At 35.2% G+C, this 19523-nt stretch overlaps 1 long non-coding RNA gene across 1 annotated transcript; it reads right to left on the bottom strand.

The window, feature by feature from the left end:
• Positions 1 to 7085: 7085 nt before the first annotated feature.
• On the bottom strand, positions 7086 to 16685 carry LOC147654132 (uncharacterized). Its single transcript, XR_015284511.1, has 2 exons — positions 16533 to 16685; positions 7086 to 11904 (listed from the first exon to the last, which is right to left on the bottom strand). It is a non-coding gene; the product is annotated as an uncharacterized LOC147654132 (long non-coding RNA).
• Positions 16686 to 19523: the final 2838 nt, after the last annotated feature.

The following is a 19523-nucleotide window of genomic DNA, read 5'->3' as shown; positions in this document are numbered from 1 at the left end:
GACAGGCAAGAAGATAAAATCCCTGGTTCTCATGTAATTAGCACTTAATCCTAACCTTGATTATCTGAGTCATTCCATTAAATTTATGTTACAGGTGAGGTTACTGGGCCTGTTGGCATGCTTATGGTCAAGTTCTTGGTCAAAATCTTATGACATCAATATTAGTCAAAGTCTTTGCCATGGTTATTGATTTGTCGCTGACATAAAGAAATCACCAGTATCTAAAAAACTTCCATTTCTCAAATTTTGGAGCATTTCTCCCTTAGTTTAGGCTTATAAGATTTAAAGAAAATAAGAATAATAAATAAGAAGGCCACATCTTTGCTGTTAAGACAGTTCCAGTTCATGGAGTCCGTCTGTGGTTTGGCAAACAAAACCAAAACTGCTTCAACAAAACTGGAACAACCAATCATCAGAGTTGAAGCCTAATCACAAAGCACTGAAATGCAGAGGAAATTTTGTTAAATGAAGCTCATGATTTCAGTGAATTCTGGAGGAAATTGACAATAAGGTGAAAACAAGTAGAAATGCATGAATTGACAGGTTTTTATACAACTTGAATAACTTCCCACTGTCATATCTATAAAATGTGTATCAACATTCTTCACCAACTAAAGGTTGTTTATTGCACAATAAACCAGGAACCCAGATGAGGATAGGAGTGCAAAAGGTTACTCAGTAACATAATACATCTATCTGCATTCCAAATTTGAGGTGTGGCATAAAACAGAAATGAAACCGTGCAGTATAGATAGATTTTGGGTTTGCAAAGATGTGTTAATTTTTTGGCAGCTCGATTCTGATATTTGTACTTATTTTAGAAGATATTCTCTATGAGGTAGCAGAACTACATCTATTCAAGAAACTGTGTTTGAAAACACTTTGTATAGTAACCTTTTGAGATTTTGTCATTCCACTGAGCACCAGAAGTAGAAAAAGTACACTGAAAATCAGCTGACTAACCAGTGATATGGAATGACTCCCATGAAGACTCTGTAGACAGATGAGGAATTTTCAAATATGAGTGACATGCAACAGAGCATTTTAAAATTTTAAGCCTTTCAAAATTCAAAAGGGACTCACACATGATCATCTGTGGCTGTCAAACTAGCATAGGTCAGAAGTTCAAAATGATCTTGACCTATAGGTGAAATTGACTGAAAAGAAAATGAAAGAGATTTTTTAAAAAGACCACTGTAAAGTAGAAATAATCATAGAGAATCACAAAATTATTTAGGTTTGAGAAATACAAGGTGAGAAAAACTATTTTACAGCAGTTCTTGGAAAACACTCTGAGATTACTGGGAACCAGAATTTCACTATGCCATATTTTTATGAGGAAAACAATCAAATATAGAGATGTTTAAGTAGAAATTAAGGATGTAAGGCAAGTAAATTATTTATCTTCTCTACTGAGCAACATTAAAATATCAGCTGGAATTCATGTTTGGATACTTCAGTATGTAGCCTAAATTTAACCTTTATGAAAACAAGGAAAACATTAACAAGTATGGATAATGTAACGTATGAGAAAAGAATTAAAGTTGTGGTGCCATTTACCTTAACAGAAGATTTAGAAAGCTCACGATAACACCCATCAAATATACAAAAGATTTTTCCAAAAGCAAAAAGAGTAATCTGTTTTCCATAGATGTGGCAGATAGGAACAGTAGTAAATTGCTGTTGTTTGGTTGGAGCTCTTTTTTAATAAAATGAACATGTTTGATAGAGAAAAAAAAAATAAAGGTAAGGAGGTAAAGAACAGAATTTATTCAGCATATATTGTGTAGTCTATGTCACTCAAACATCGTCATAAATAGATATACATGATCATGTTGGCACAAAACAACACTATGAATTCTAAATTAATGACATCGTTATTTTCTTATGATTCCTGTAAAAATCTAGTGTCATTCAGTAATGTGTTAAACTAAAAAAAAATCATAATGGAGCACAGAGACACAGGATAACACTGAATCCAAAAGTATGGATAGTTTGACAAAGAGACTGAACAGATTTGTCTATGATAGTAAGTAGAACAAGCAGTGGTCGAATGCTGTAATGTTTATGTAGGATTGCTACATAGCTCAAAAATACACTGGAAAGATTATTTTGAGTCAAGCTTTTAGGCTTACAGATTTCTACACATGCTTTTATAATCTTTTAACATGAAGACACCTTCCAGAAAAATGTTTTAGACTTCCTACCGTTCATCCTGGTGTTTTTTACCTTTCCTTGTGGTAAATGCAAGATTAGATAGAGACTATAAGCAGTGCTCTGCAGAAGATCACACGATGTTTCAGGCATAAATTATTTATCTTAGTTGATGCAGAATGTTCCATTCAGCTTCCTCTTCTGGAATGAGTAAAAAGTAAGGAACACAGATGAAAATCTGAGAGATATAGCTATTCATTCAGTTTTTGATTGAGGTACACACATTTTATTCCTTGAGGGAGGAAAGAGGAAGAAAAAGGAATGAAAATTATAATAGCATATCTCCTCAGCAGATGGTTCAAAGGGATAGTGTCCTTCCAAAGGAACTGAAAGAATAATTCTCTGTCAACAAGGGAGTTTGGAGATAATGCAGTTGGAAAGGCCTCTCATTTCAGAGGAAGCAGAGGCCTGGGAAAGCTGGTGAAATGAAAACAATATCAGCAAATTGAATTGGAGGGTGCAGTTACTGGGAAAATAGGAAAAAAACATATGAGTTTATTCATTAATTTTTTGTGTAAGAATAATACTTTAGAAGATTTTTATAATTGGACTTTTGTAAAGCTTTTGTATTCAGAAAGAATATTCATAAAACTATCAGGAAAAAAAATCTGATTGAATATAGGCATTTTTAAAGTAAATATCAGATTCTCATGAGAAGGCAGTCTTTTATACTTTTGAAAATATTTATTAACAAGAGGAAAGCCTGAAACAGCATGCAAAAATTTTTAGATAGAAATGGGAATTTAAAAAAATGGATGCTTCTGAGGTAGTTGTGATATTTCAAGAACTGAATGTGTAGAAAAATTTAAAGACAAGAATTTCACAATTTTTATAAACTTGAGACCCAAGTAATGTTTACTATGCTTAGAAGTGTAGCAACTGAACCTAGCTCATCTTTGCAAATATGTACTCTGAAAAGCAGAACCAATTCTATGTTTCCTTTAGTGGCTCGGTCTGTATGTCATAAAAATTTATAGTTTAAATTAGCAGCACTTCCAATTAATATAAATAGTTGTAAGAGAAGACACACCGTTCCTGTATTGGTATTTGTGTGCATATTATCTTCTGAGCTCTTAACCTGGGGTGGTACTATAAGACCTAAAAGTGACAGCACTTCCCAGAGTACTTAGAGCTCTGTCTGGAAATAAAAACACAAGAAATTTCGGTATGGGTGGATGAAGATGGGCTTCTGTTTCTCAAGGATGTGTTTGAAATGTCAGGAGAGAGTCCATTTATTCTGGATACCACAGAGCGACATTAACGCGGCACAATGCCACAACAAATATAGCTCAAGTTGCTGCCATTCAGTCAGACATATCTGACCTTTCCTAGGAGTCAGGCTTACTTAGAAACAGCACCAGCCAAAAATAGCTGTGTAGTTTGTTGAGTGGAGTTGCCTGTCTTTAGCCCAGGCTCCAGAACAAGAAAAAGATACCCTGTTTTTAACTCATGTAACACTCTGTGTAAACATCAGGCTGTTCTCCAGCTATACCGGTGAGGAGCATTATGTTTATTATTTACCCCAACAAATATACACTAATATACTTTTCATTTAACTTCATATGTGTATAATGTATGTGTGTGTAGATACATATTCAGGGATATAGAAGATATATCTCACCCTAAGGTGTTTCACTGCAATCACATGAATCACTTTCTGTGATTCCTGCAGAATCCCATTCTGTAGGATTGCCCTCACAGCATGAAGTAAGTATATCTCTACACCACAAACACAGGTTTTGAGTTTACTTCAACATACAGAACAACACTGTTTTTCTACCAGTTATTAGTGAGTTTACAAACAGATGAATATCTGTTGCTCAGCAGATGCTCACACATCAAGTCAGCATTAGTAAGTTCGATGGCACAACTCACACTACAGGACCCAGCTGGTGTTGAGGGCCTGGTGCATCAACACTATTTGCTTTTTAGGACATTTCACCAAATCTAGGGTGGTCCCATGGGCTGAACATCCATTATGGGTTTTGAGAAATTAATCTTGTTCCTTTTAAATCTTTCAATTTGCATTTTACAAGTCCATTTGGCACTCACTCTTTCAGACTGCATGGTGAGGAGAGTGACTCCACAATGACCAGGAGATTTGGTTTCAAAAGTGCATTCCTGATCTGACTGAAAACTCAGTTATAGTTACTCCCAGTGTATTTTGCACCAACAGGGATAGGTCTTGGCATACACATTGTGGAATTTGAGCACTAGAATGTTTAAAACTAGCGAAAATTGAGCTCTTGCAAGATCGAAGCTCTGGCCAATTGTATGAAAGGCATGTGTTTGTCTCTGCTAATGCTCTAAGAAGGGCTATAAAGTTAAATTGAAATGTCAGGAAGACAAACATGAGGGTTTATATGGCTATTGTGCACAGATGCTTCAGCTATTTAAGTGCATAAGACAGTGTGTCTGTTTATACCATCAGTCTCCAGTCCCAAATAAATAAGAAGGAAAGGAAAGGAAAGGAAAGGAAAGGAAAGGAAAGGAAAGGAAAGGAAAGGAAAGGAAAGGAAAGGAAAGGAAAGGAAAGGAAAGGAAAGGAAAGGAAAGGAAAGGAAAGGAAAGGAAAGGAAAGGAAAGGAAAGGAAAGGAAAGGAAAGGAAAGGAAAGGAAAGGAAAGGAAAGGAAAGGAAAGGAAAGGAAAGGAAAGGAAAGGATTAGATCTTCAGAAGTGAGAATACAATCAATAACTTGATGCTCTGCCTCAAACTGCTTGTTTTCAATTTCTTCAAGTCACTTTTAAATTTTTTTTTATACTTCTTTATGTGATTGCTTTATTCCTTTTTTTATTTCTATTTCTTTTCTACATTAATGATTGATAACTGCTCATACATGCATGCTTTGTTTTGCTTTTGCACAAGAGAACCAACAATGCATAAAAGAATTGCTTTCTATGCATAAAAGAATTGCTGTACAGGTGGTTGCAAGCATCTGCTTCTTTCTGCAACAACTTTTTTTACTTAAATATCTGTGGGGGTAGTGGAGGAAGAATGGGAATTAAGGGAGGACTGTTATAAACAGAACTATAAACCTCCTCCATGTTGTTGTGAACAGGTTACCCTAGGCTTGGCCTTGAACAGCCTAAACCCCTGCAGGGCAAGTTCACTGGAGTGCAATGGCCTGCTATTAGAGGGCTGTGTTTTCTAACACCTGGGCAATGAATGGAGTTTCCAGCTAGTAATTAGACACCTCTTGCAGGCAGCAGAAGAGTCCCTTTTTGTACGTTGTTTTCAAAGATGGGGGTGGGGATGGGAAGCCTAAAAAGCAGAAAGAAAAAAGCTTCCTGTATGGTGTTTCATGTTAGCTTACACTCCGTCAGGAAAAAAAGCTGTGATTGAAGTTAGTTCCATATTAAATTTCATAAGGGGACATTCCTGCTGGATTCTAGATTCTTTTTTTTACTCTCTTAAAACTCAATATCATATTACAGGTATTGAAAATAACTGTGTTTTGCAAGCTAATGGGTAATGAGGCACTTAAGAGAAATCCCTGGACCCCTACATCTCTCTGGAGCCCAGAGAAGTTAGTATTCATTGACAGCTCCAAGGGGATTTATTTAAGCCTAAAATGAGTATTTCTTTGGACTAAATTATAGGAAGTGCTTAAACTGCTGAATTCAAATGCCAAAAGGGATTCATTTAGTCCAAAGAGAATCTTTTCCTGTTCTGAAATTAAATCTCTCAGAACAGTTTGAAGCAAGCAAGAAAAAAGACAAGTGAACATTACCTATTTTTTATTGTGTTTATGCCTATTTTTGACCATCAGTCTATCCCTATATGATATAAAAACCCATTACTTGGGAAGCAGCTCTTGTTCACCTCCCTGATACTTCCTGAAATAGGCATGACAAGCACTTTTGTTACGACAGTGAGAGAACATCTCAAAGTTCAAAAAATTTAATTGTTTATAAAACAAGTTTTTTAAGGCTTCTGTGAGTTTTCATGTGTATACACAGTCTGTGATTAGCACAGGAATGATTGATTATTTGTTGTTAATTTACAGATTCATTTCAGTCTCTCATACAACTTGAATTAGAATTTCCACGTCAAAAAAGTGCAGTTCCAGGGGTTGCAGTGGAGCTCACTGAGAGCAGACAGCTGGCCCTGATGTCTTAGAAGATAGAAAGTCCCAGGGGACTATAATTGCCTAAAGACAGTATCATTTGCAAGCACAAAAAGATCTGCATTGATAGTCCATGCCTCTGTAGAGAAGCAAAGGTATGCCTGTTTGGAGCAGTTATCAATACTTGAGGCATGCTTTTTCTTCAATGGAACTATATTAAACTATTATCAATATTTAATTATTTTTTCTTGAATTATTTTATTTGCAAAGTAGGGACTTAATCATGCTTTTTTTGTTTGCCTACCTGACTGTTCTTTCCTGATGGAAGAAATACTACATCTTTCTGTTTTTCTCACCTTATACCATCAGGAGTTAGCTATCAGTTTTGACCAATGTACCCTGTGTTTTCCGAACCTCCTGACCTACACCTCTAATTGCTAAGTCACTCTCCTTATCTTCTTAATAGTGTAACAGCTATGATATTCTGCTGATGATAATACAAGGGACTTTATATAAATGCTTTGGTGAGGTAAAATAGGGTCATTTGATTTGTTGTGGCTCAGTCTTGAAAATAAAATGAACTCTCTTTTGTCCTCAGGTCCAGACCTGACATACAGACTGATGTATCTGACCCTGATTTCTTTCTGATTTCTTTTTCTGATGGGACTCACCTCCCAAAAAGTCTAGCAAATCAAACTGTATTACAATCTATGAGATCCCTGATTTCCAGGAATTTTACAGTTAAAGCTAATAACATCTTAACTCACTTTGAACAGTTAAAAAACCCCAAACAATTAAGATGGTTTAATGATTCATGAGATTTTAATATGTTGTAAAAGCTTTTACAAATCTGCTCTGCAGTGTGGAGTTTACATAATTGCCAGTTCTTTATACTGCATTTATCAAGTTAACATGATTTTGTACAGGAGCTAAGATTTTTATCAGTCTTTTTAGCCACAGAGCTTTGAATCTTGTTAACCTCTTCCATTAATGGTGGTGTTCTGTTTCTTTTCTTCTTTGTTTTTAACATTGACATTCTATCAAAGTATTTATATTATTTATCCTTTATTTTCCAATCACATAAAAGTATGTGGGTATACACATTAATATATATACTCAGTTACATTAAAAAAAAAAAATAGATATTTATTCTATATATTTTAGGGAATTCAGTAGTTTCTGATGTAAGTAAGACAAAGCTTCCAAGTAGAACCAAGGATTCAAAGTGGTAAAAATTAATGAAGTACAGCCGTGGGCAATGGTATGAGTTTTCAAGAGAAAAAAAGTCTCCATTAAATAGCATAATTTCTTACAATTAACATATTAATATTGTGTTTAGTACCATAAATATATTTATACTTATTATATATTAAATAATTACATGGAAACCTATTACCCACAGATAAATTAAAAACATATATCAATATGAAATAATTTTGTTACAAATTGAAGCAAAATTCATTGGTTAATAATTTTTCACAGTCAATTTAATTTATTTCTTATAGCATTATTGTCCTTTCTAGATCAGTATAATCACTGGATACATTCTTGAGAAGATTCTTCTTCTGTTTTGAATTTCAGGGAAGTTGTATTATTTCGAGTTCTGGGGCACATTACCCTGTACATTATAGTAGAAAGACAAACCATATCAAAGAGCATATATTTGAGTTTTGTTTTTCTTTTGATTTTGATTTTCTTTTGATTTCTTTTGACAGTATTAAAAATTCTTTTGGATGAAAAAATAAAAAACCCTGGAAATCTTCTGAGATTATTTTTTTACTTTCTGGACACCAAACTGCTGATATTACTTCCAGACATTCTTGCTCTCCTACTTAACAACTGGGATTTAAGAATATAATCTGTAATTAGCAGTGGAATAATTTCAGTTTGCAACACTGGGAGAAGCAGAGGGACAAATAAAGAGAACACCTTGGAAGAATACCACAGCAGCTGCACACTGTGCAGTTGCATTTGTAAAATACATAACAGGTCACTTGGCTGATCTTTAGTGCTCTTTGCAAAATACACTATGTCCTGTTTCAGGAACTAGGGCCAGATGCACATCTCAAGCAGAATTTGACCCTGTTAGTTCAAGGAAGCTGGAAAAAAGCCTTTACAGAATTCATGTTTAAAATTCAGCGTAGCATGCAGATTCTAATTTAAGGAGTTGGCTACTTAGAAATCTATAGTTTTAAATACATCAGTCTCACTCAGATGGATCAAAAAATATACCCTAAGTAGTATTCTAGCAGTATTCTAAACAAACAATGTGAATGAAAAACTACCAAATTTTCAAATCCTTCAATTTGTTGCATAGGCCACAAAAAAAGTACAGCTAATAGTAGTCTTAAAATACAAGCATAAATAGCACTTCTACTTTTGTCTAATTAATTGAAATGTAACTATTTAATGCCAACCCTTTGCAATCCACTCACAGATTTAATGTTTGTAAACATGCTGATTTGCAAAAGATAAAGGATAAACATCTAAATCCTGTTACTAGGCAGAATGTTAATGAATTTTATATTTAATTTTAAACTTGAAAAATGTGAGTGAACGTACCAGCAAAAATGAAGTCACAATATTACCTTCACTAACACAGAAAGAAACACTCCCTCTTTTAGAGGGAAAAAAATCCTGGAAAACTGGGTCAGGGTCCAGTATTGAGACACGACATAATAAATGATCAGTGCAACCTCATGTCAGTGGATACAGACAAACACTGTCCACCTCTCCAACTGCTTTAACTTCAGGCTTCTCTAAATCAACTGACTGCTATTCAACCTTCCCTCTGCAGTACTCTGTTTAATTCAAATTTTACATATATAAACACTATATACTTTAGTGTTTCAGAAGGAAGTACTATTTAAACCTAGTCTTATAGAAACTCAGCATGTCAGTGATTATTTTGTGTCAGAAAACAATAAAGACTCTCAGCCCATTTTAGGTACATTGAAATGATTTATAAAAATGCCCACTGTCTTTGGCATCAGGATTTTATCCCGTGTTACTTTTGTCTCATAGCTTTATGCATATTTTGAACAGTATTGATTGCACTGTGGAATCTGTTTGCATCTTGCAAAAAAATTCTGAGTTGCAAAAGGGTAAATTGTATAAACTGTCAATGTGATGAGTCATAAAACTGAATTTAATTAGTACTTCTCATTCCAGGTGAAACTTTTCTGAGAAATCTGCATATTCAGATCTGCTTTTACTGATATCACAGTGAGAGCACTGGCCAGTGTCTTCAGTCTTTTTTTCCTTTTCAGTCCTTAAGTGGTTTTCCAACAAAGGTGATTTCAACCATATAATTAAAGTTTCCATTATCAAAGACATTTATTTAGGGAAAGGTACAAAATAGTTTTTCCCACCATTGTGAAATCAATCTTTAACACTTCCACACCAGTATTTGATCAAAAAGGACACTCTTACTGCCCTCTGATCCTTGATTTTGGATTCAAGTTGTACGAGGCCCTAACCCTGTAAAACACACTACATAAATTCACACTAAGGTATTCAAGCCTGTGTTCAAAGCAGCAGAAACCTGTTTTATCCAATCCTTTCTCATCTTCACTAATCCTTCAAATACAAAGATAAAGTACAAAGATCTCTTAACATATATTTGGAGGAAACAAAAATTAAAAACTCCTGTCAGTCTTTTTAACTCTGTTTTATCTAGCTGTGATCACATGGCCTGTGTATATTGTAAACAATTTAATCAGGGATGTTTTGGCTTGGTTTGGTTTAGGTTGGGTTTTTTCCCTAATTGCTTTGGAGTTCTTCATTTATTTATTCTTATCCAGAGTAATGGTTTCAGGATTTCCCATAAGAAGGCTGAGACACGAAAGATGATATATCAGGAAATGAAAACTTAAATGTCCCAAAGGAAAATGTATTTCATTTGGGGATTTAGAGCAGATGTTTACATTTTTGCTGTTTTTGAGGAATAACATATGTCTCTTGCATTGATTTGTTTATCAAATAATGATATAGAATAAGAATGTTCCTGCAGTTTGTAACGAGAAACAAAACAGAGGTTTAGGTACCAGAAATAGGAAATAAGAAGATACATTACAAAATCTCAGAATAAAGGAAAAAGAACTCCTTCAAATTATACTTTTGGAGATTTGGGGTGTTTTTGAGAATAGTCCCCATTTTGCAAAAAATCTATTAATATAGTAAAGCCTAGAAAAGGAGAAAATCTTCATGACCTTTGGAACAGGTTGTCCATCACGTAGAGACAGAGATTTGCCTTCTTACTGAGCAGACAACTGAGGGTCCCTAAAGAGACTCATAAGAGTGACCAGGTCAGCAAAAGTTTCAACCATAAACGTAGACTCTGTCTGTGCCAGAGCCCACTGGTTCAAGTTTTTCTCTTGCTGAAATTCTTATCGAAACACCTAGTACATCCCAAGCTTATAACTGTTTTTAAGGAACATTTCCACGTCCTTTGTGAGAACAGCAAACATCACCAAACCAAGTGACAAAGTGCCATACAATTTAATCTTTGTCTCCTTTGTTACTTGTGAATCTCAAGTGAGAAACTGCTCTGAAAAGGCCAAGGTACCCTTTATGCTTCACAGGTGTCAAACCCTTTGCTCCCTTCCCTAGAGGAAATTAAGATTTATGTGTTAAGAGTACCCTATAGGTTTATTTTGTTTGGTTCTTCGTTTTTTCCTCCCCCTGTTATGGTCAAAAAAAGGCATATTTGGCTCTTGAAAAGCAAACACATGACTATTTTGTGGATTTATCCTAATTATTTATCCCATTTTTCTGTCATTCATAACTAAGGACCACCAGTAAGCTTATCACAACCTCCTGGACTTCATTAACCACATTGTAGGTTATCCTTCATGAAAAGTCTTTCCTTCTTGTCTTATTCTGTATCACTTCATGGGATAAGTGCCTTAGAAAATGGGATATTTTAAAGAAGTAGATTATCCATTCATGGTTACTCGTGTGCTTTCCCCCCATTTCTGCTTTCTTTTCCTTTTCAATGTTAGATAGAAAAGAACAAAGGGACTTGAAGCAAAGTCAAGCTAATCAGGTTGAATCCTCTTTACCTCAGATATGCAGGAGTTAAATTCTGCAGTTCAGGCTTTGAAGCTGTTCAATAAATTGAGAAGTGTATGTTGAGGGGAAAAGATGGGGGGAAGCCAAGGAGAACATTCTTTTATGGTGTTTTGCAGCCTCTGGGAAAGGAAAGCATAGCTCTCTCAGAAGAGTCAGATTAGTGCTCTCCTTCAGGCACCTCATCTGGAGAAACTTTTCCATGGCTGGCTATAATCACTGTCATCTGGAAAAGAAGGGAAATGCTGTTTTTGTAATGAACAATATGATTAATTTGGAGCTGTCCAGCAGGATGTGGCTCATTGACAGTTTTTCATTCTGATGCAGCCACTCTTCCTTCAGTAATAAACCTATTGAGATATATGGAATTGCAATTGTTAGTGCTGTGTGGTTTATATAAAACATGAATGTCATATCAATGATAGGATTGCTTGAACAGTGAAAACAGAGAAAAGGATATGGATATTTGTTTCTAAGAGTTTCCAGGTCATTGTGCTTTTCTTCTTTAGGCAGGGAAGGAGATCCATTGATTTAATTGTGACAACTCATTTGCTGTAAAGATAAGAATGTGATGGGAATTGATTTTGCTCTTTTTGCTACTTAGCTATCATGAACATATTTATGAACAACCTAGAGAACCCTGTTGCCTTAATTTTCCTCACAACTCTAATGCTTTACTCACTGTTGATTTCACTTCTCATCACCAGCCTAGTGAGAGAGTGGAACAGTTCAAATAGATTTTTTTATTTAACCCAGTCACAATTACATGGTTTTGCCCTTGCACACAGAGAATTATCTTATTCCACAATTTTCCAAATGCAACAGATCATAAATTGTGTAAATACTATTAGAGTTTTTTACTATAACATTGCTAGGGGTTTAAAATCCTCTCTTTTGAAAATAAGTAGGATCATGTGTTTTGTATCCAGGTTCACTTCAACAGATCTGGTGTTTCTGTCATAGCAGGAGAGAATTATCATTTGAAAATATCCTGATATAGTGACACTTGATTACACTATTTCTCACATAGTGTTAGTCATATGATATTAAAAAGCATCACAATTAATATTCTACAAGCTAGGTGGTCTTGAAAGGGAGGAATAGAGACTATAATGCTATAATGAAAAAGAAAATGTTTTTCATTTTATACATGAATGAAGAGTCAACTTTTGCTAGAGAACTGCAGTATAAAATTTCTGGACTTTTATTAAATTTGTCACTCTAAAGATAAAATTTCAAAGTTCTTTGAACAATGAAAAGAAATGTACAGTATGTGTACACTGTATATCATTATCTGCTCATGTTTTTTTCTACAAAATCATAGATAAGCATGCATTTAAGATAAATCTTATGTATTTCCTAATGAGATTATATTAATTCAGAGGTTAAGCGACATAAGTCATGGAAAAATTCAAATTTTTATAAAACTCTTTTTTTTTTCCGCTCCCTTTAGTCTAAAAAAGTAGGAAAATGAAGATTGTGGACGTGCAGAGGACTATGTAGGGACATCCCTGCACCTTCCCAGAGCTCTGCTGGAGTTAATATACACATGCACAACTGGAGGATTAGATACTCAAATGGTGAAAAAGCCAATTGTTAACATCTTAGTCTGTAATCCACGATGCAATTGCCCACCTACGCTTGCAAGATTGATGCTGACTGGACTTTTAAGACTGTAGAAACTTTTCTAATCATATGAAGGGTTTTTATAAAAGAGGAAAGCAAATTTTGGCCTAAACACTGTTTTCTTATATGGATCAAAATTTCCATAAATATTAAAATCACAATTTTCATTTATTAATGTTGTTATCTAACACTTGGATTCATTTTGTAGATTGAAATAATAAAGGAGAATATTTATTTTTAGAAAAATAAATAGATAGGTATCACTGAGACTTATCAGTTGATGACAGTTATGTAGATTTTTTTTATTAGAGCTCTGCTGGATGTTTAAATATGTCTGAACTAACAGATATGAACATAAATTAAGATTTATATCTTTTAGTCAATAATATGCTTACCCAATTTAGCTCTGACATTTCCATCCAAAACAGATTAGACAAAAATACTTTTACTATTTTCTTAATACTGCTGATATTATCAAGGGCTGACATTTTCTGAAGAAAACAAAAGCATTAAAAAGGTTTTTTTCTTAAATATAATTAATATGAAGGAAAATATTTTTACCTTTTAGGGAAAGATAGGGAAAATTGATCTAAATATCACGTTTTCAACTATTTCATCTTTCTAGAGTTAGTTTAGGCATTGTCTTCCATTTGACTTAATTTTACCCTCACTGGATCTCCTAATCATTATCTTGTTGCAATATTACCTCTAGGTACTCTGAATAGTTTTTGCTGGGCAACTTAAATCAGTGATGCAAAACCAGGAGATGACAGGTGCTTCATCTCATGTATGTTCTTCAAGAACATTAGAGAGTTATTTTATAGTTGAACAAATTTATTTTCATGAAGACATGAAAGGGGGCTGATGGGAGTTGATTCAAACTCTGGTAACAAATTTTTACAGTAAAAGTAATTAACAATTTCTTCCTATCACTACATTGTCTTCCAGGCTTAATACCCTTTTAAGATGAGTGATGACATCTCATTCACTAGAACATAATGCAATATCCATAAGAAAACTTTACAATAATTATTTAGCAAAAATTGTTTGAGATGGTTGAAGGAAAAATAATTGTTTCCCATAAAATTTAAGAGTGTTTAAGCAGATGTCTGTAAACATTAATCCAAAACTAGTAAGGCGTGTGTATACACATATTAGGTATTATTTCTTGTTATTAGGTATTATTTCTTGTTCTATCCAGCAAGGCTGACAACTTCTTATTCACAGAATAGATACAATACTATATTTAATACTATAATACTAACTAAACTTAGTATCTTCAATTCTTTGCAAATGCTGAAGAATTTGCTCTGGATGTCAGTGAGTCAGGACAGACCTATTTTAAAATGAATTGATGATTTTAAAGGTTAAAGATTGTTTGGTACTTTAAAACAACTATCTCTCTAGGAAAGATCAGTATTAAAAAAATTACACAATAAAATTTGGTTGTTGTTCTCATAATAGCTCAAGTAATTCTGCATGGGGCTGTGCTGCTAATTGTACCTTAAAAGCTACCCAACACCAGCTTGATGCCTCTTATACAACTATACAGTTGGTAATATTGAAATATTTACCTTTTTATATTTAGTTCTCAATCTCCATTAGAATCAGAATTAACTCTTTTCTTCTCTTTTGAGAATCATTTTTAAAAGCGTGTTTGTAATTCTTTTACAATTATTGAATTGAAGAAAACCTTTGGAATTAACCTCAGTCATCTCTTTACTGACCTTGAAGGATTTGGAGAATCTGAAACTTAAAGAATCAAAAATATTTCAATTGCTCCCTCATTTTCTTTCTGTTTAATCTGTAATAAAGCTTTCAGACTAAATAATTTCTCTTCTACCAACCTAACTACCCTAAACCAAACCTTAGCTTACTGTAAGAGTTATTACTATATTGCTAGTAAGTGTCAGATGATGCCTGAGATCTATTTTGTATATTGAGAAAGGACCAGAGAGTTTACAGTCCAGAAAACCCCAAAGCAATCATTGTGATATCTTAAGAGGTTGCTAAAGATGACTTGAAGAAACAGGGAATTAAGTCCATGAATTGATTTTGATACTTATTAATCATGCTGGAACAGTATTAGCAATTTATGGACCTCTGAACATTTTCAGAATTCTTTTGTAAGAGCTAACAAACCAGGGAAGCATTCAAAGTCCATAGGAAACTGCATTTCTCCTAGTGGCCGCGTATACAGTTGTTCAGCTCTTGGATTATTTCTCAAACATTCTGATCCATACCTGAGCCGCAGTGGGATTCTCATATTGCTTATTTAATTCTAGGAATAGTGTCAATGGTGCTTTCAAAGCAGGGCCAGTAAAAACACAGAGAGATGAAGAAGTTAATCTACTCCCTCATTTCTGAAGGTCCATTGCCTAGACCTCCCACCCAGGCACTGGTAAGTGATGGTTCACCTATGTCCTCTCCCCAAGTCAGGCTGCTAGTTGGAAGACAAATTATCTGTCTCATAGAGCAAATATTTTGTAGGTGAGATGTGAAGTCCCTAAGGTTGAAACCAGTTCATAAATAAAAGTTTTTCAGGACACAAAAACAACCCTTCTTGGATAAGATATACCTTAAGTACTACAAAGCATATGACTTCTGAATGTGCACTGATTTTTGGGTGATACATAAAGCCTGGAACCAGCTTAAACTCTGGGTCTATCTTTCTAACTTATCTTCTACCTTTCCTAGCTCATTATTTCTTTTCCCATCCACCTTTTGCTCTTCATGTCCAAATGCTTGTGATAGGACATCCAAGCTGGGCTCGAGTCTTGTCTCAGTAGTCCCAAGAGGTCTGGGGGCTCTCAGTGGTCTCTGTCACTGGCCACAATTGGGCCATTCCACTCGGCCCCTGTGGGATGCTGCCTGTCAGAGTCCACAACTGCAATGTATGCAGGCACTGATACCAAAAATTCAGCCAGTTGCAGGAAGACTTTTTCAAAAATCATATTATTATCAATGTTATCTATCATTTTCTTCATATCTACTCTCTCAATATCTTTCAACTTTAATAAAGCTGCCCTAGTAGTTGCTTCAAGAGACATGCGAAAGAAAAAATAAGATAAATAGCTGAGGACTTTCTTGGAGAAGATCAGAGGAGGTACAAATAAGAGGAAACTATCATCAATGAAAAGTTTTTCCAACTTGCAGCATTTGCATTTCTAGTCTCTCTCTACCTCCACAAAAACTCCCACCTAAATATCATCAATAGGGCTGAATCAATAATGCTGTGGAAAAACATTTACACCTAAGGTGAAGAAATAAAATTTTATACAGGGATATAAGGAAACATAAGATCATTAATTATGCACTCAAACAGAGCTTGTTCAAACAGTAGCACAGAATCATTTATGTTGGAAAGTACCTTTAAGCACATCAAGCCCAACCATTAACCCAGCACTGCCAAGTACACCACTAAACCATGTCCCCAAATACCACCACCTACATGTCTTTAAACATTAATGGTGATTCCACCACTTCCCTGAGCAGCCTGTTCTAATGTAACAAACATTTCTGTGAAGAAATTTTTCCTAAAATTCAATCTATACCTTTCCTGGCTCAGCTTCAGTCTTCCTCTTGTCCTGTTGATTGTTACCAGAGAGAAAAGACTAACCCCCACCTGGCTACACCCTCCTTTCAGGTAGTTGTAGAGAGCAATAAGGTCAGCCCCCACCCCAAGCCTCCTTTACTCCAGGCTAAACAATCCCAGCTCCCTCAGCTGTTCCATATAAGACTTGTGCTCTAGCCCCTTTGATGCCTTAGGAGGCTGCCTGGAACAGAGGCTGGACAGAGTTAAAGGAATAAAGAAGGTATTTATTAAAAGGCTTTCAAAAGATACACAGTACAAGAGTCCAGCCATGGCTGCACCCAAGATAGGCTCAAGATGAATGCAAGATGGACAATGGGTTATGAGTTTTCACACTTTTATAATTTTTGGTCCATTTATATATTGGGATTAGCTGTCCAATCACAACTTCAGGGTATGAAGTCCCATTCTCCCAGATTGCTCTCCTCAGTTTGCTGTTGTTTACTTTTTGGGCCTGAAGCTGCAGTGGTGTCCTTTGTTCTCAGGCTGGAAAGGGATTTTTTTGTCTAAGCTGTGAAGAGAACTTGCTAACACTTTATATAAAGTTCACAGTCATACACTAAGGCAGTACAGAATCTGGAAAATATGAAAGCTAATACTTGAGGCATCACCTTCATCATATTCATTGCCCTTCCCCAGACACATTCCAGCACCTCAATGACTTTCATGCAGTGAGGGGCCAAAACCTGAACACAGGATTCGAGATGTGGCCTCACCAGTGCTGAGTACAGGGGGAAAAATCATTGCCCTGGTCCTGCTGTTGCTGATACAGGCCAGTATGTCATTGGCTTTCTTGGCCACCTGGGCACACACACTGGCTCGTGTTCAGCTGGTTGTCGACCAGAATCCCCCAGGTGCTTTTCTGCTGGGCCACTTTCCAGCATCCCTGTTCCCAGCCCAGTGCTGCCTGGGACTGTTTTGACCCAGGTGCAGGATTCAGCACTTCACCTTGTTCATAGAACTGACTTCAACTTATGAACCAGCCTGTCCAGATCTCTCTGAGGAGCCTTCCTACACTCCAGCAGATCAAATTCCACCTTACTTTATCAGTCTCAAGGTATTAAAAAAGATATTGCTCCCCAACTGAAGTTACAGACTTCTGAACTCTGCTACAATAATTTCCTTTAAACTGCCATTTTTTGACCAAACAATATCCACAAATACTGTTTGATTCTTAGTTTTGCTGTCTTTTTTTTTTTCCCAAGGGTACTTTCCTAGGTAACTTTTTCCAGGACACTCAGAAGAACACACTGGAAGTCCCATTCAGTTTCCTACTTCCTAAAAAAGTTCAGGATTTTAGGTTTCCTTCTACCTAGCTCTGCAGTTCCCTGCACTTTTAAGTTTTCTTGATTACTTATGCAATGTATCTGCATCCAGATTTTGGATACCCTTCAGAATGCCAAGTGTCTAGAAACTACAAGTGGAAGGTTTTAAGACATCTGAAATTTTTCTGTATGTTTTGCTTTAAACATAAACATTTCAAAATGTTTTAACTACACTCGTGTGTGCATATATTTGCAGAACCAGGGCATTTCTATAGCAAATAGCAAAAAGGTATTATTTCCAGGTAAAACCTGAGAGCATTGGAAGAATTTATCTAGTCTGCCTTTAAAAGAGGAATGACTCCCAAAATCAAAGGCTGCCGTTCATTACATAAATATCTGTTAAAAACAACTACAGCAAAAAAAAAAGTGACACACCAATTTCAAATTTATGCCTTTAGGTTTGAAAAAGATTTTCTGTCAAGTTGGGAAATCTGGAAAGCTCTACAAAAAGAAGCAAACTGTGCTGAGATCTCAGGGCTCTTCTGTTATTTATTTACATCTGAATCAAATCCCATTGTAATTCTCCTGAGAGCAATTGTTTTCAATGTGCAAATCAGATAATAATAAATCAATGAATACACCATACAGAGCCCCTTAAAATAGCAATGAAAATAATTTTATTGAAGCCAGGACTCTATAAAAGAGCTAAGACTAGAATAGATACTGTACTTACTTTTAATTAGACAGAACCCTATGTCTTAAATTACTGAAACTACAGAATTTCTTGAAGTTATGAATCATTTATAGCTTCCTCTGTCTTGGGTCACTGAAAACTGACTGTTCATCAAAATATATAGCTGCATTCTTCTGCCATTCCCATAACATTTTTTCTCACTAATGCCCCTTTTTTAGATTATCACCTCAGGGCAGATTCAGTTTTATGTTAGTGAACTTAATGATAAACAGCAGATGTACAGAATACTTTAAATAGAATAGCAAATAAATAATACAATGTTCTTTGCAGATATACATTTGTAAATGATTTTTTTTAACCTTTTGTTCTCAAGAATGCAGAGCACAAAAACGAGGTAGAATCCTCATAACAGATGTGTTCTTGGCTTCAGCTAACTATTCACAAAGGAGAAATATATTTTCATTTTAAATGCAGGATATTGGGTTGTTTCTGCTTAAGGCACATTTAGAGTTTAAGTATTTGCAGGATCCTCTTAAGCTGCATTTTACCTCAGCATTTGTTAGTGGCTGTGTTTTTCAGAAGACTGCAGTGAAAATTAATGTATTTTTCAAATGCATGGTTAGAGAGAAAACTGGCTTAATTGTGTGATTAATTTGAGTGTCCGGGGTTTCTCAGCCCTTGTGTGTGGCTTTTTGTTTGTTTTTTGTTTGTTTGTTTGTTTGTTTGTTTGTTTTTTGTTTGGGTTTTTTTTTCAGCTGGTGTGGATAGATAAGACAGACATTCAGAGTGTGATGGTGTTCCAAACATTTGCATCTTATTGATATATCTGAATCTGAATAGATTTCAGACATGAGTCTTCAGTTCTCTACTGTAATGCAGATCCTGTGAAGGCTTTGAAAAATGGTTCCAAAGGTGGCATAGGCAGAACAGAGAATTTCCATGCCAGGAATTCCATAAAACTGATGCAATGTGCTATCCAGTTTATTACTTGTGA

This window comes from Cyanistes caeruleus, chromosome 3 (genome assembly GCF_971803275.1).
Source record: "Cyanistes caeruleus chromosome 3, bCyaCae1.hap1.1, whole genome shotgun sequence".
NCBI classification, from domain to species: domain Eukaryota; kingdom Metazoa; phylum Chordata; class Aves; order Passeriformes; family Paridae; genus Cyanistes; species Cyanistes caeruleus.
This window is presented reverse-complemented; position numbering and strand designations above follow the sequence as displayed.